The sequence below is a fragment of the Lepus europaeus genome, chromosome X, assembly GCF_033115175.1.
Source record: "Lepus europaeus isolate LE1 chromosome X, mLepTim1.pri, whole genome shotgun sequence".
In the NCBI taxonomy this organism is placed as follows: Eukaryota; Metazoa; Chordata; class Mammalia; order Lagomorpha; family Leporidae; genus Lepus; species Lepus europaeus.
The window spans coordinates 84604728-84616940 of record NC_084850.1 but is presented as its reverse complement, the minus strand read 5'-3'; the positions used below and the strand labels follow the sequence as shown (position 1 = coordinate 84616940).

Genomic DNA, 12213 nt, shown 5'->3' with positions numbered 1-12213 from the left:
CTGACCCTCAGGCTCCTTACATTTAAGCTCTGCAGCATGGCCCCGAGGCAGTTAAAAACACCTGCGAAGCCTTTCTCAGGCTTCTGGAGGAAGGAGAGGAAGTGCGACGCCAGGTGATGTCGTGTCGTCTGCACCCCTGGCTGTACCGGGCACGCCCTTCTGTCTGACGGCAGAGGGCTGCGCGAGCCCCAGGGTCCTGACCCCACTCCTGGCACCCTCCACTCCACCGCACAGTACTCACACATTGAAAATCCACGGAGCTGACACCTGGAAGATGGCCGAGGGGTTGGGAGTGAAATTCTTCCTCACCGCAGGGACCTGGAAGCTGGCCCCGGGGTCACCGTGCCACCATGGCGTGTGGGTTGTGATCTCTGGCTGGCTTTGCCTTAGTGGGTCTTGAGGGCTTCACTCCAATCCAAGTCTGGAATTCCCGTTTGTAGGACGTGGTGGCCGCGTCCCCGTCGCTGATGGGCAGCACGTAGGTCCCTGGAGCGCCGGGCGTGGAGGACTTGCCCCTGCGTGGCATCTTTGGGTCCCCGCGGGCGCGGTCCACACGTTGAAATCCCGTTGTTACTGAGCGAGCAGCACCTCCCGGCAGGGGTCCTGAGTGCCTGCGGGGTGTAGCTCCTTTGCGCACTGCGGCGCCAGCCCAGACGCGGCTCCCTCTTGAGTAGCCGTGCGGGGTGAGCGGCACTGCCACGTCGGCGCGGCCCAGCTGGTTCCAGCCACCCCCCAGGCAGCACAGGCAGCTGGTGCGGGACCACACCCTGCCGTCTGGGGCATGCGTCGCTCAGCTCTCCCTGCCGCACCTCCCCCACCAATAAATAAATCTTAAAAAAAGACTTATTTGTTTATTTGAAAGGCAGAGTAACACAGAGAGGGAGAGTCAGATCTTCTATCTACTGGTTCATCCTCCCCAAGTGGCTGCAAACAGCCAGGCTGAAGCCAGGAGCCTGGGACTCCATCTGGGTCTCCTACGTGGGTGGCTCAGGCCAGAGTACTTGGAGCCATCTTCTGCTGCTTTTCCAGGTGCATTAGCTGAATAGAAGGGAAGCAGCCGGCACTCCAACTGCTGTTCTTATGGCATGAGAGCTTTGCAGGCAGTGGCTTAACCTGCTATGCCACAATGCACTGCCCCATTAAGGTCTTGATTTGCAGCAAATCTGGCATGTGAAAATTGATTTTTTTTTAAATCTTTCTTTTTTTTTATTTTTATTTTTTGACAGGCAGAGTGGATAGTGAGAGAGAGAGAGACAGAGAGAAAGGTCTTCCTTTTTGCCGTTGGTTCACCCTCCAATGGCCGCTGCGGCCGGCGCATCACGCTGATCCGAAGCCAGGAGCCAGGTGCTTCTCCTGGTCTCCCATGCGGGTGCAGGGCCCAAGCACTTGGGCTATCCTCCACTGCACTCCTGGGCCACAGCAGAGAGCTGGCTTGGAAGAGGGGCAACCGGGATAGAATCCCATAAGCTGTACTTTGGAAATTTATATTCATTAAATAAAAGTTTAATAAAAAAAAAAAAAGAATCCGGCGCCCCAACCGGGATTAGAACCCGGTGTGACGGTGCAACAAGGCGGAGGATTAGCCTGTTAAGCCACGGCGCCGGCCAATGAAAATTGATTTTTAATACATACCTTCAGATACAGTGATGATAAACATCTTTTTAAAAATAAAAATGTTTATTTATTTAAAAGAATTACAGAGAGAGAGAGAGGGAGAGATCTTCCATGAGCTGGTTTTCTCCCCAGGTGGCCATAGTGGCCAGTGCTGGGCCAGGCCCAGCCAGGGTCCAGGAGTTTCATCTGAAGTTCTCCCTCGTGAGTGGCATGGGCCTAAGCACCTGGGCCATCACCACGGCTTTTCCCAGGCCACTGCCAGGAGCTCGATCAGAAACTGAGCAACTGGGACACCAACCGGTGCCCATAAGGGATGCGGGTGTTGCAAGCAGCGGCTTTAACCACTACGCCACAGCGCCGGCCCCATGAATATCTCCTGTGGGATGTGATTGCGCATAGACGTCCTGCATTTATAAATTAACTCGGACTGGAAGTAAGTCGGGGAAAGCGGTATGGTAGAGGTGGGCAAACTCGGGCCTGCTAAGCCACCAACCTGGCCTGGATGGGCGGCCCAAGACAGAGCACGGGGAGCTGACCAATGAGAAAGACACTGCACACCCTGGCGCGCACTGCAATCTCGCGTTGTTTGGGGAGGTCCTTCCACACACACCCCACCCCCACCCCCCCCCCACCCCCCGACCCCCATGGTAACGCATGCGCTGAGACTTTGCTGTTCTGGGCGCATGCCCCCAGGCGGCCCTTTTTCGGCAGCGATTGTGAGCAAGTCGGCCGCGTCCGCTCCTCCGGGTCTGTCCAGGCTTGCAACATGAGCTGCTACAGTAAGGCGTCTGGTTTTAGCGACGGTAATGGCTCCAGTAGTGAGGAGCAGGCCAGCCCTGGTGGCCCCAGAGCCCCGCAGGCTCCTGGAATAGACTTGGACCAGGGCGAGGGCGAGGGCGAGGGCGGAGGCGCGAGCTGGGAGGAGGGCGGGCCCTCCAGCCCGCAGGTTCTCAACCCGCAGCTGGAGTTCAAGTCTGGGTGCCAGTCTGAGTCCAAACTGGGAATGACGCAGGCGGAAGCCGCAGCTCTCTGGGGCTGCAGGACTAAGCCACGGAAGCCCACCCCCGTTGGAGAGTGCTCTGCGAGTTCCGCATTCCAGTTTGCTGCGGCCTATGCAGCTGTTGTGCAAATGCTGACCGACCCCAGTGCCGGGGCCATGCGCAGATTCCTGAGTACAGGAAGTGGCGCCGACGAAGAAGCAGCCGCCGTTTGTGCGCATGTCGAGGTAGACCCCAGCAGTAGAGGCATGCTGGGCCTGAGCAGTCTGGGATCGCTGCAGGCTTGTGCCGCCGCCTCTCGTGCTCTTGGGGAATTCCGGGTCCGGGGCCGCAGCAAGAGAAGAAGCGCCAGACGTCGCTTGAACATTAGCGCCGATAGCCATCGCTGCTTCGGAGAAGGCATGGTGGGGCTGCCTCCTGACCCTGAGCCCTGTGATGAGCTCTGGAATGTGCAGCCCGTGAGGGTGAGCATTCACCAGACAGCTCCCAGCAACCACAGCGAGCCCCAGACACGGGACTTCCCCTTGGCAGGGACAATTTCCCTCACCTTTCAGTCCCTCTCTTGACCTCTGCTCTCCAGGGACTCACTTGCACCATAGAGAGGCAGGCACTAGGAGAGTTGGGGCCCCTCTTCCTGCAAAGTGTCATGTTCGGGAAGGGAGAGATAGAGCCCAGCCACCCAGGAGCTGCTGCTGGTGGTGCAGAGGACCTGCCCCAGGCCATTCCTAGGAGGAAGGCAGCCCAGGAGAAGGAAATCATAGTGATTGCCCCGGAAGTTGTCTTTGGGATAGCCTTAGCTCCATGGGGGCACAGAGAGCCAGCAGCTTGCCTTGTCACTTTCCCTCCAGTCTCTGGTATTTCACAGCTTGAGAAACCTAGCACATCTTCCCTGCTCCTCTGGGGACTGAAACAGTGGAGGCAGGGAGGCAATCTGGGACAGGAGGAAGAGAGAGTCTCAGTCTATGGTCAGAGGAGATGGTCTTCCCAATAGTGATGAAGTTGCAAGGGTCTTCCCCCCATCTCCCTCTTATTCCTGCCTTGCCCTCTTTTTCCCCCTTCCCTGGCATACACCTCTCTAGGCCTGTTCTCTCTGTCCCTTCCTCAAGCACAGTCATTGGAAGCCCTTGGGCACTAGGATGCCACATTGAGATCCTCAGGTTGGGGACAAACGTTGAGGGCACCTGGTATGTGCCAGGCACTGTTTTATTATTTTTTTGAAAGATCTATTTATTGTTTGAGAGGCAGAGAAAGAGAGAGAGATCTTCCATCTGCTGATTCACTCCCCAAATGGCTGCAGTGGCCGGAGCTGGGCTGATTTGAAACCAGAAGCCAGGAGCCAGCAGGAGCTTCTTCAGGGTCTCCCTCATGGGTGCAGGGGCACAAGGACTTGGACCATCTTCCACTGGTTTTCCATGCACACCAGCAGGGAGCTGGAAGATGAGCAGCTGGGACTTGAACCAGCACCCATATGGGATGCCTATACTGCAGGCAGCGGGTTTACTCCCTGTGCCACAGCGCCAGCCCCAAGGCACTGTTCTTGACACTGCACATTTCCTGCCTTCTCTCCGGAGAGGGCCTGGAATGGACGGCAGGGCTGGCAGCTGATTTAGAATAGGTCTGGTGACCTGCTTGCAGATTGGGCTGCCAAGCTCCTGTTTTACTTTTCCCGGCCTCGTGATTCCTCCCTCCCATCTGCTCCCCAAGCCTGTCTGGTAGGGGCCCTGCAGTTCTCAGGAACCCCACTCTTCTCCCTGGTTTAGTTCTTCCTCCTGGCCTGAGGGAGAAAGAGCTGATGTGATGGGCCTCCACTTCCCCTCCCCAGCCGTGACCTCACCTTACCCTGGCCCCTACACACACAGTCCACGCTGAGACTCACACCCTGGCCCAACTCTGAAATTTGTGTTTTAGGTTCCAGCACACAGATCAGGGATGCCTTGCTGTTGCATGCATCATGGAGAATTCAAAAGTCTATACTTCGACACCCCAAACTCACAAATTCCAGAAAATTCACAGCCTTTGAGTCTGAGCCAGGGAGGCGCTACACACTGGGGTGAGTCCAGTGGGTTTGGTTTGAGTGGAGGGGAGAGGGGTCAAGGAGGGAAACCTCTGGATATTGTCACTGTTGGCGACTCAGCTTCGCTCCCAGGATTCCCTGCCTACCCAGGCAGCTTGCTCACAGGAAATGGGGTGTCAACAGGTCTGGCCTTAGGTGACATCATCCTGTGAGTGTTGGCTCATGAGGTGGTGGTTGTTTGTGGCAGTGCCCCGGGCTCCAAAAACAAAGGCAGGTGATCAGTGGAACTGAGCTTTTGCTGTTAAGTCCTGCACAGCCAGGTGGCTCCTCCCTGCAGCTCTCTTAGCGTGCAACACAGATTCCAGTCCCTGGCGCCACAGTCAGTGAGGGGTCAGGAAGGCAGGCTCAGAGAGAGGGCTGGAGCCCCTGGGCAGAGCAGGGGCAACTTAGGGCCAGCAGAGGATGAGACCTCCTCTTGTGGGACCCTAGCAGGCTCTTTCCGCCTCATTCCCAAGCTGGGCAGCTGGATTTTGTGTTCTTTTTGTGTTTCAGGTGCCCCGGAACCACCTGTCCATCCTCAGAGACCAGATATGAAGAAATTGCCACCTGGAATGCAAGGTTGTCTTCAGGTAATACCGCCTCTGGCTCGCAGTTACATGGGCCCAAAGTAGCTGGTGGGATCCATGTGCAGGTCAGATTGACTCCATGTCCCCTGCTCGTCATCCTACACCTGATGCAGACAGGGTACCTCCTTTGCAATTAGCATGCCAAGCCAGTGTGGCCACTGGGCTGTGGGAGGGTCCAGATGTAAGGGCCAGGGATGTGGATGGGGGCAGGGGGAAGTCCATAATACACTCATCGTTTCTCTCTGTTGGGCTTCTATGTTTTGCTGCAGAAGGAAGTAGATGACCTTAGAGAGCAACTAGGTATGGTACATGCTGGGCTGGGCTGGGCCTGGGGCTGAGGCAGAAGAGGGAATCTTTGTGCCGGTGGCAGGGCACGGGGTGAGGGTGGGTTGCAGGGGTGGGCGGCATCAATGGGACCCTCATTCCTGTGAGGAGGAGAACCAACAAAACCTGGCCCGGGAGCATTGTGTGCATTTACAGCTGGGGTGTGCACAAGGGGCAACGCGTTGTCTAAGCTGCATGTGCGCTTTGCTAAAGAGTCCCAGAGATGTCCTTCATTTAGAGCTATCTGCATGTGTTTTCGCTGGAAGTGCTGCTTGCTGTGGCTTGTGCGGTTTCTCTTGTCTGATTTATTTGCCTTTTGACATGTTCTGAACGGTTCTCATTGACCCAACGTTTGAGAATGACTGGTCTGCTTTGTTCCTGTTTAGAAGACATTTCCACATGTAACTCAGGTGATGGGTGGGTGGTGTGTCCCAGGGCTGTTTGGAGGGGGCTGCAGGGGTTGCAGGGGGCAGGGCTAGGTGATCCCTTCCCCTCTCCCCTGGGGACACAGGTCCAGATATCTGAGGGCTATTTCTGGAGTGCCTTGTTGTGTCTTTGTTTCAGCGGAGTTGGAATCCCTCACTGAGAAGTTCCAGAGGCTGTGAAGTGAGTGTTACACACACCATGCCCCTTGCCACAATCCTGGCAGTTTAGGAGAGATGCAGGCTGGCCCTGGCTTGAACGTGACCTTGCTCTGACTCTGCCCTCTTTCACAGGTTGAACTCAGCATCTTCTATCAGACAAGTAGCTACTGCCTGTGGAGCCCAGGAGCTGTGGCCCAGGCGTTTCCCTCCAGTTCCTCTTCAGCCAGAGCCTCCTGTCTGCCCAAGCGCTTGTCTCCTTCCCTACCCCAGTTCACAGCAGTTTCAAGTTAAAGTAGCTTTCACGTTCTCTGCTCCACTGTCTCTGGGGGAGGGCGGTTGAAGAACTGCTCCATGTCAGAGCATTTTAGGAACAGTTCCTCTGTTTAGGTTGTGCTACAATAAACACATGTTTGAATGGCAGTTTCCAGCAACTTTGTGTAGTGTTCTAGTGTTGACTTCATCTTCCCCTTTGCCCAGCAAGACCCTACTTTTGGACTCCTGATCTCCCTCCGTTGGCACTGTGCACAGGGACAACTCACAGAGAAGCTGCATGTCATCCCCACTTCCTCCTCTGTCTGACCTTTAGACATCAGTGACCACATGCTGACCATTCTCTTTCCTTAGTTTCAGTGGGAGGGTGGAGGCCAGAGTCAAATCCTGGTGGGTGGTGGAGGGAATGGGAGGTGCAGGACATAGGAGAAACGAGCAGGTTCATCTTGGTGCGAGTGGGGGATATGGGTCTTCTGGTGCCTGTGGGTCAACCTGGGGACCTGCCCTCTAGCAGCTGGAGTGGATGGGCTCATGATCTAAGTGCCTACATCATTCACACGCTAGCCAGCCAGCTGCTTCTATGCTGATGGTCCTCATGCCTCTTATTTGGAAATGGCCAGTTTATTTCCAAAGAAAGTGAATGATGGGTCTGAATGTTCTGGATGGCTCCTTGAAATGTCATTTGACCAAGAAATGGGGACCACCAAGGTGAGCCTGTTCCTAACAGGCCACTGGATCTCATGCTGGGTTTGCCCAATACCCTTCAAAAGAGCAAAGGGAAAGGAAACAACAAGAGGAAAAACTCACCTCGACATACAAGCCCTTGTAAAGGTTTTACTTAAAGCAGAAGCAGAAAAAGATCAATTTCATCTTGGGGTCAGGGCCATCCCAGAGAGAGAGGCCCTGGACTGCTTTCCTCCTTTTCTGTTTTCCTCTTTCCAACCAGAGACAGATTACAAGGACCTGGGTTCAGGGCCCTGAAGGCCTAGTGTACAAAGCAAAAACAAAAGGATAGAACACAAAACTGAAACTGCTGTTTTAGGGGGCTGCAAGGCCAAAAGGAAACAAGGAAGGAACATGAGGTACAGAGCAAACACCAGTTCTAGCAATCACAATGCTCACCCTGCCCTAGATGTTTTATTGATCGTGAACGGTCTCTGGATATGGGTGCGGGACCAAGAGGTAGTTAAGTAAACTATTCATAGACAGTACTGTCTTGACCTTTAAGTTTGAGGGTTTACTGATTTTAGCAGCTGTCATTTCCTTGACAAAGAAATTGATGGGTTTTTTGTGGATTTTCAGTTTGATGTAATCTTATCACGATACAATCATTTTTATGAAACTAAAGCTCAAGAGAGTTAATTCACACTTCCCTGCATGTAAATTGGTCCTTATTTTATCTTCAGACTTTGCAAAAATATATAGTTACCATTTACTTTTTAAAATTTTTTATTTTTTAGTTTTTAACAGATTCAATGTGCTTTGTAGGTACAATTCTAAGAGCATAATGATATTCCCTTCTTCCCTTCCTCCCTCCCTCCATCCCTCCCTCCCCCTCTCTCCCTCCCATCCTCCTTCCTTCTCCCTTTCTTTTTTAAGTTTTTGAGACAACAATTTAAATTTACATTCCAGTAAAAAGGCTTAATACTTAAATTTGCTAATGTTCTGTTTCTGATTTTTGCTTTGTCTATGTACTTGACCTCTGATTGTCCTCTCTCGAACTGTCTTTGTCTGGATTTGGTATGCAGATGGTTCAAACCTCAGAGAATGCGTTGATGACAGTCCTTTTCAATTTTCTGCAAGAATCACTTTTTTCTTGAAAAATACATGGTCAACTCTAATTATCTGTTTATAAAAATACTTACACCAATCAGGCCTGTAACCTATGAAAAGTCATTCCCTATTTACAATGTGAAATACACGGGGCTGGCATTTTGGCATAGTGGGTAAAGCCACTGTGATGCTGGCATCCCATATGGGCACCAGTTCATGTCCTGGCTGTTGAGTTTCCAATCCAGTTCTCTGCTATTGGCTCAGGAAACGCAGCAGAAGATGGCCCAAGTGTTTGGGCCCCTACCACCCATGTGGGAGACCTGGATGAACTCTTGGCTCCTGGCTTTGGCCTGGCTCAGGCCTGGCTGATGTGGCCATTTGAGGAAGGAACCAGCAGGTGAAAGATCTCTCTCTTACTTTATATCTCTCTCCCTTTTTCTCTACAGCTCTGACATTCAAATAAATTTTAGAAAGAAATGCAAAGTGAAATATATGCAAATACAAAAGCAGACTGAATTATTAAACAAGAAAACATGTTCAACGTGAACACACACATGAGAAACAACCAGATAGATCCAACTTGAGGGGATTCCTGCAAAACAGCTGCATAGGATCTTCAAAAATTTCATGTCATTCAGCAGAAAAAAGGGAAACAATGCTAGTCCAAGATCTTGGCATTTAAATGGAATGCATGATCTTTGATTGGAAAGGGGATTTTTTGAAAGCATCTCTGACAGCATCTTGGGAACAATTAGAAAATGCTGGAGCCAGCGCTGTGGCACAGTAGGTTAAGCCTATGCCTGTCGCACTGGCATCCTATATGAGCACCAATTCTAGTCCTGGCTGCTCCTTTTCTGATACAGTTCTCTGCTGTGGCCTGGGAAAGCAGTAGAAGATGGCCCAGGTGCTTGGGCCCCTGCACCCATGTGGGAGACCTGGAAGAAGCTCCTGGCTCCTGGCTTCAGATTGGTGCAACTCCAGCCATTGAGGCCATTTGGGCAGTGAACCAGCGGATGGAAGCCCCCTCTCTCTGTTTCTTCCTCTCTCTGTAACTCTGCCTCTCAATAATTAAAATCTTTAAAAAAAGAAAATTCTTCCCAGGATCAAGTAATAGACAACTGTATTGTACCAATCTTTCATGTTATTGTGTTTTTAAAGACTTCTTTATTTATAAGGCAAAGTGACAGGGACAGATAGAGATCATCTATTTGCTGGGTCACTCCCTCAACTGCCCCCAATCTCCAAGGCTGTACCAGGAGGAAATCTGGTGCAAGGAGCCAGGTGCATGATGGTGATGAGAGTGCCCCCCATGATAATTTTATTATAATGACATTATAAGGACCTAAGTGACATTGGGGGACATATCCTGCAGCCATGTTGGATATTTCCAGCCAGCTAGTGCTGTTTCCAAGTTCACCACATTGTGGAACTTGGAAGCAAGTTTCATGCTACACGGAAGGGGGGTTGGTGTCCTTGTCTGGATTTGATATGCAGATGATTCAAACATCAGAGAATGAGGTGATGAGAGTCCCTTCTTTTTAATTTTCTGCAGGAATTACTTTTTTTTAAAAAAAGAAAAATACACAGTAAACTTTACTTAAGTATTTATAAAAATACTTTAAGAATCAGGCCTGTGACCTGTAAAAAGGAATTATTTGCAAAGAGAAATATATGAAAATACAGAAACAGACCCAGTTATCAAGTAAGAAAACTTTTAGTAGTTCTCACTAAATGCAGTTAGTTTTCCTGATGATGAATCTATTATCAGTGTCACGTATAGCACAGGAGGATCTGTCTAGAGGTGACCAACCTCAGTATCTCTCTCCACATATATTAGGAGAACTAAACTCTGAAAAAGCAGAGCTGAGCCTGTCAAATTGTCCATTTGCTTTATAACCTCTGGCACTGGAAGGAAATAAGAGGAAGATGTAGTCATCAGAGTGCTTGTATCATCATGTCAAAAGTTAAAATCTTGCCATGATATAATAATGTTGTGGAACCTTCCCAGGAATTTTAGGCAATTGACCTTGTTGCACGTCCCAAATCTAGAAAGAAACAAGAGGTCATTGAAACGACTGGGCATGATACATTTGTGGTGTTGAGTCAATAACACCGTTATAAGCCAGAGGTGAATCAAAGCCATACATATAGTTACAAAATCCCTCCAGATACATGTGCTGGAAGCTTGGTCCTCAGGGGCCAGTGGGGAGATGTTGCAGTCTTTAAGAAGCAGGCTAGCATTGTGGTATAGTGCATAAAGCTGCCATCTGTGACCCTGGTATCCCATATAGGCACAGGTTCATGTTCTGGCTGCTGTACTTCAGATCTAGCTCCTGGCTAATGGCCTTGGGAAAGCAACAGGAAATAGCCCCAGTATTTTGGGTCCCTACCACCCATGTGGGAGACCCAAATGAAGCTCTTGACTTTGGCCTGGCCTACTTCTGACTATTGCGGCCATCTGATGAGTGAAGCAAATGGAAGATTTCTCTCTGTGTGTTTCTCCCCCCAGCCCTCTGTATCTCCCCCTCTTTCCGTAAATCTGACTTTTAAAATAAATAAAAAAATCTTTAGAAATAATGAATGAATGCTGGACTTGACTAGTGGGTTGAGTTTCACAGGAGTGGATTAGCTCCTGTTAGAGTCAGTTGTTTCTTTTTTTAATTGATGCCCTTTTATTTTTTAACCCTTTTTTAATGTAAAGAAAACAGATTTCATGTAGTTCATGTAATTATAAGAATATAATGAAACTTCCCTACCTCCCCTTCCTTCCTTTCTTTTTTAAATTTGGTGATAAGATACTGTTAATTGTCTTCATACTCAAAGGCTTTAATACCCCACTGAGTAAAAGCGTTCAACAAGTGAAAAAGTAAAAAAGGCCACTGTGTATCAGGAATACAGACAAGGGCTATAAGCCATAATCAAAACCCAAGATGTCAATTTCACTCATATACATTAAATTGTTTCATACTCTGTATTAGCTACCACAAATCATAGATATTTATCTTTTGGGGTCTGACTTAATTAAATAAGCATAATGATCTCCAGTTGCATCCATTTTGTTTCAAAAGTCAGGATTTCATTCTCTTTTTTTCTTTATCCAGTCATCAGTTGGTAAACATCAAGGTTAATTCCATATATTAACCATTGTTAATTGAGCTGTTATAAACATGAGGGTACAGGTAGCTCTTTCATAGGCTGATTTAATTTCCCTTGGGTAAATTCCCAGGAGTGGGACAGCTGGGTCATATAGTAGGTGTATTTTCAGATTTCTGAGGAATCTCCATACTGTCTTCCATTATGGTTGGTACCAGTTTACATTCCCACCAACAGGAGATTAGGGTATATTTTCTCCCACATTCTTGCCAACATTTGTTATTTTTTGGTTTTTGGATAATTCTAATTGGGGTAAGGTGATATCTATTGTGGTCCATTTGTATTTCATCCTTTGAAAAATACCTGTTTATGTCTTTGCCCATTCCTTAACTGGATTATTTATTTTGTTATTGTTGAATTTCTTGAGCTTCTTATATATTCTGGATATTAATCTTTTATCAGATGCATAATTTGCAAATATTTACTTCCATTGTGTCAGCTGCCTCTTCACTTTGTTGATGGCTTTCTTTGAAGTACAAAAGCTTCTCAATTTTATGTAATCCCATTTGTCTATTTTTGCTCTTATTGCCTTTGCTTCTGAGGTCTTATCCAAGAAGTCTTTGCCTATGGCCATGTCTTGTAGCATTTCCCCTATGTTTTTCTCTAGTAATTTGATGGTTTCAGGTCTTAGGTTTAGATACTTGATCCACTGTATGTTGATTTTTGGATAGGGTGTAAAGTAGGGGGCCTTGTTTCATCCTTCTGCATGTGGAGATCAATTTCCCAGCACCATTTGTTACAGAGACTATCCTGCCTCCAAGGAGTAATTTTTGTTTGTTTATGAAAGATTAGCTGTTTGAAGATGTGTGGGTTAATTTCTGGGGTTTCTATTTTTCTTTGTTGGTCTATATATCTGT

The 12213-nt window shown here is 49.0% G+C and overlaps 1 pseudogene; it reads right to left on the bottom strand.

Moving 5' to 3' along the window:
• Positions 1 to 237: 237 nt before the first annotated feature.
• On the bottom strand, positions 238 to 2260 carry LOC133752724 (MAP6 domain-containing protein 1-like; annotated as a pseudogene).
• Between the last annotated feature and the right edge of the window lie 9953 nt (positions 2261 to 12213).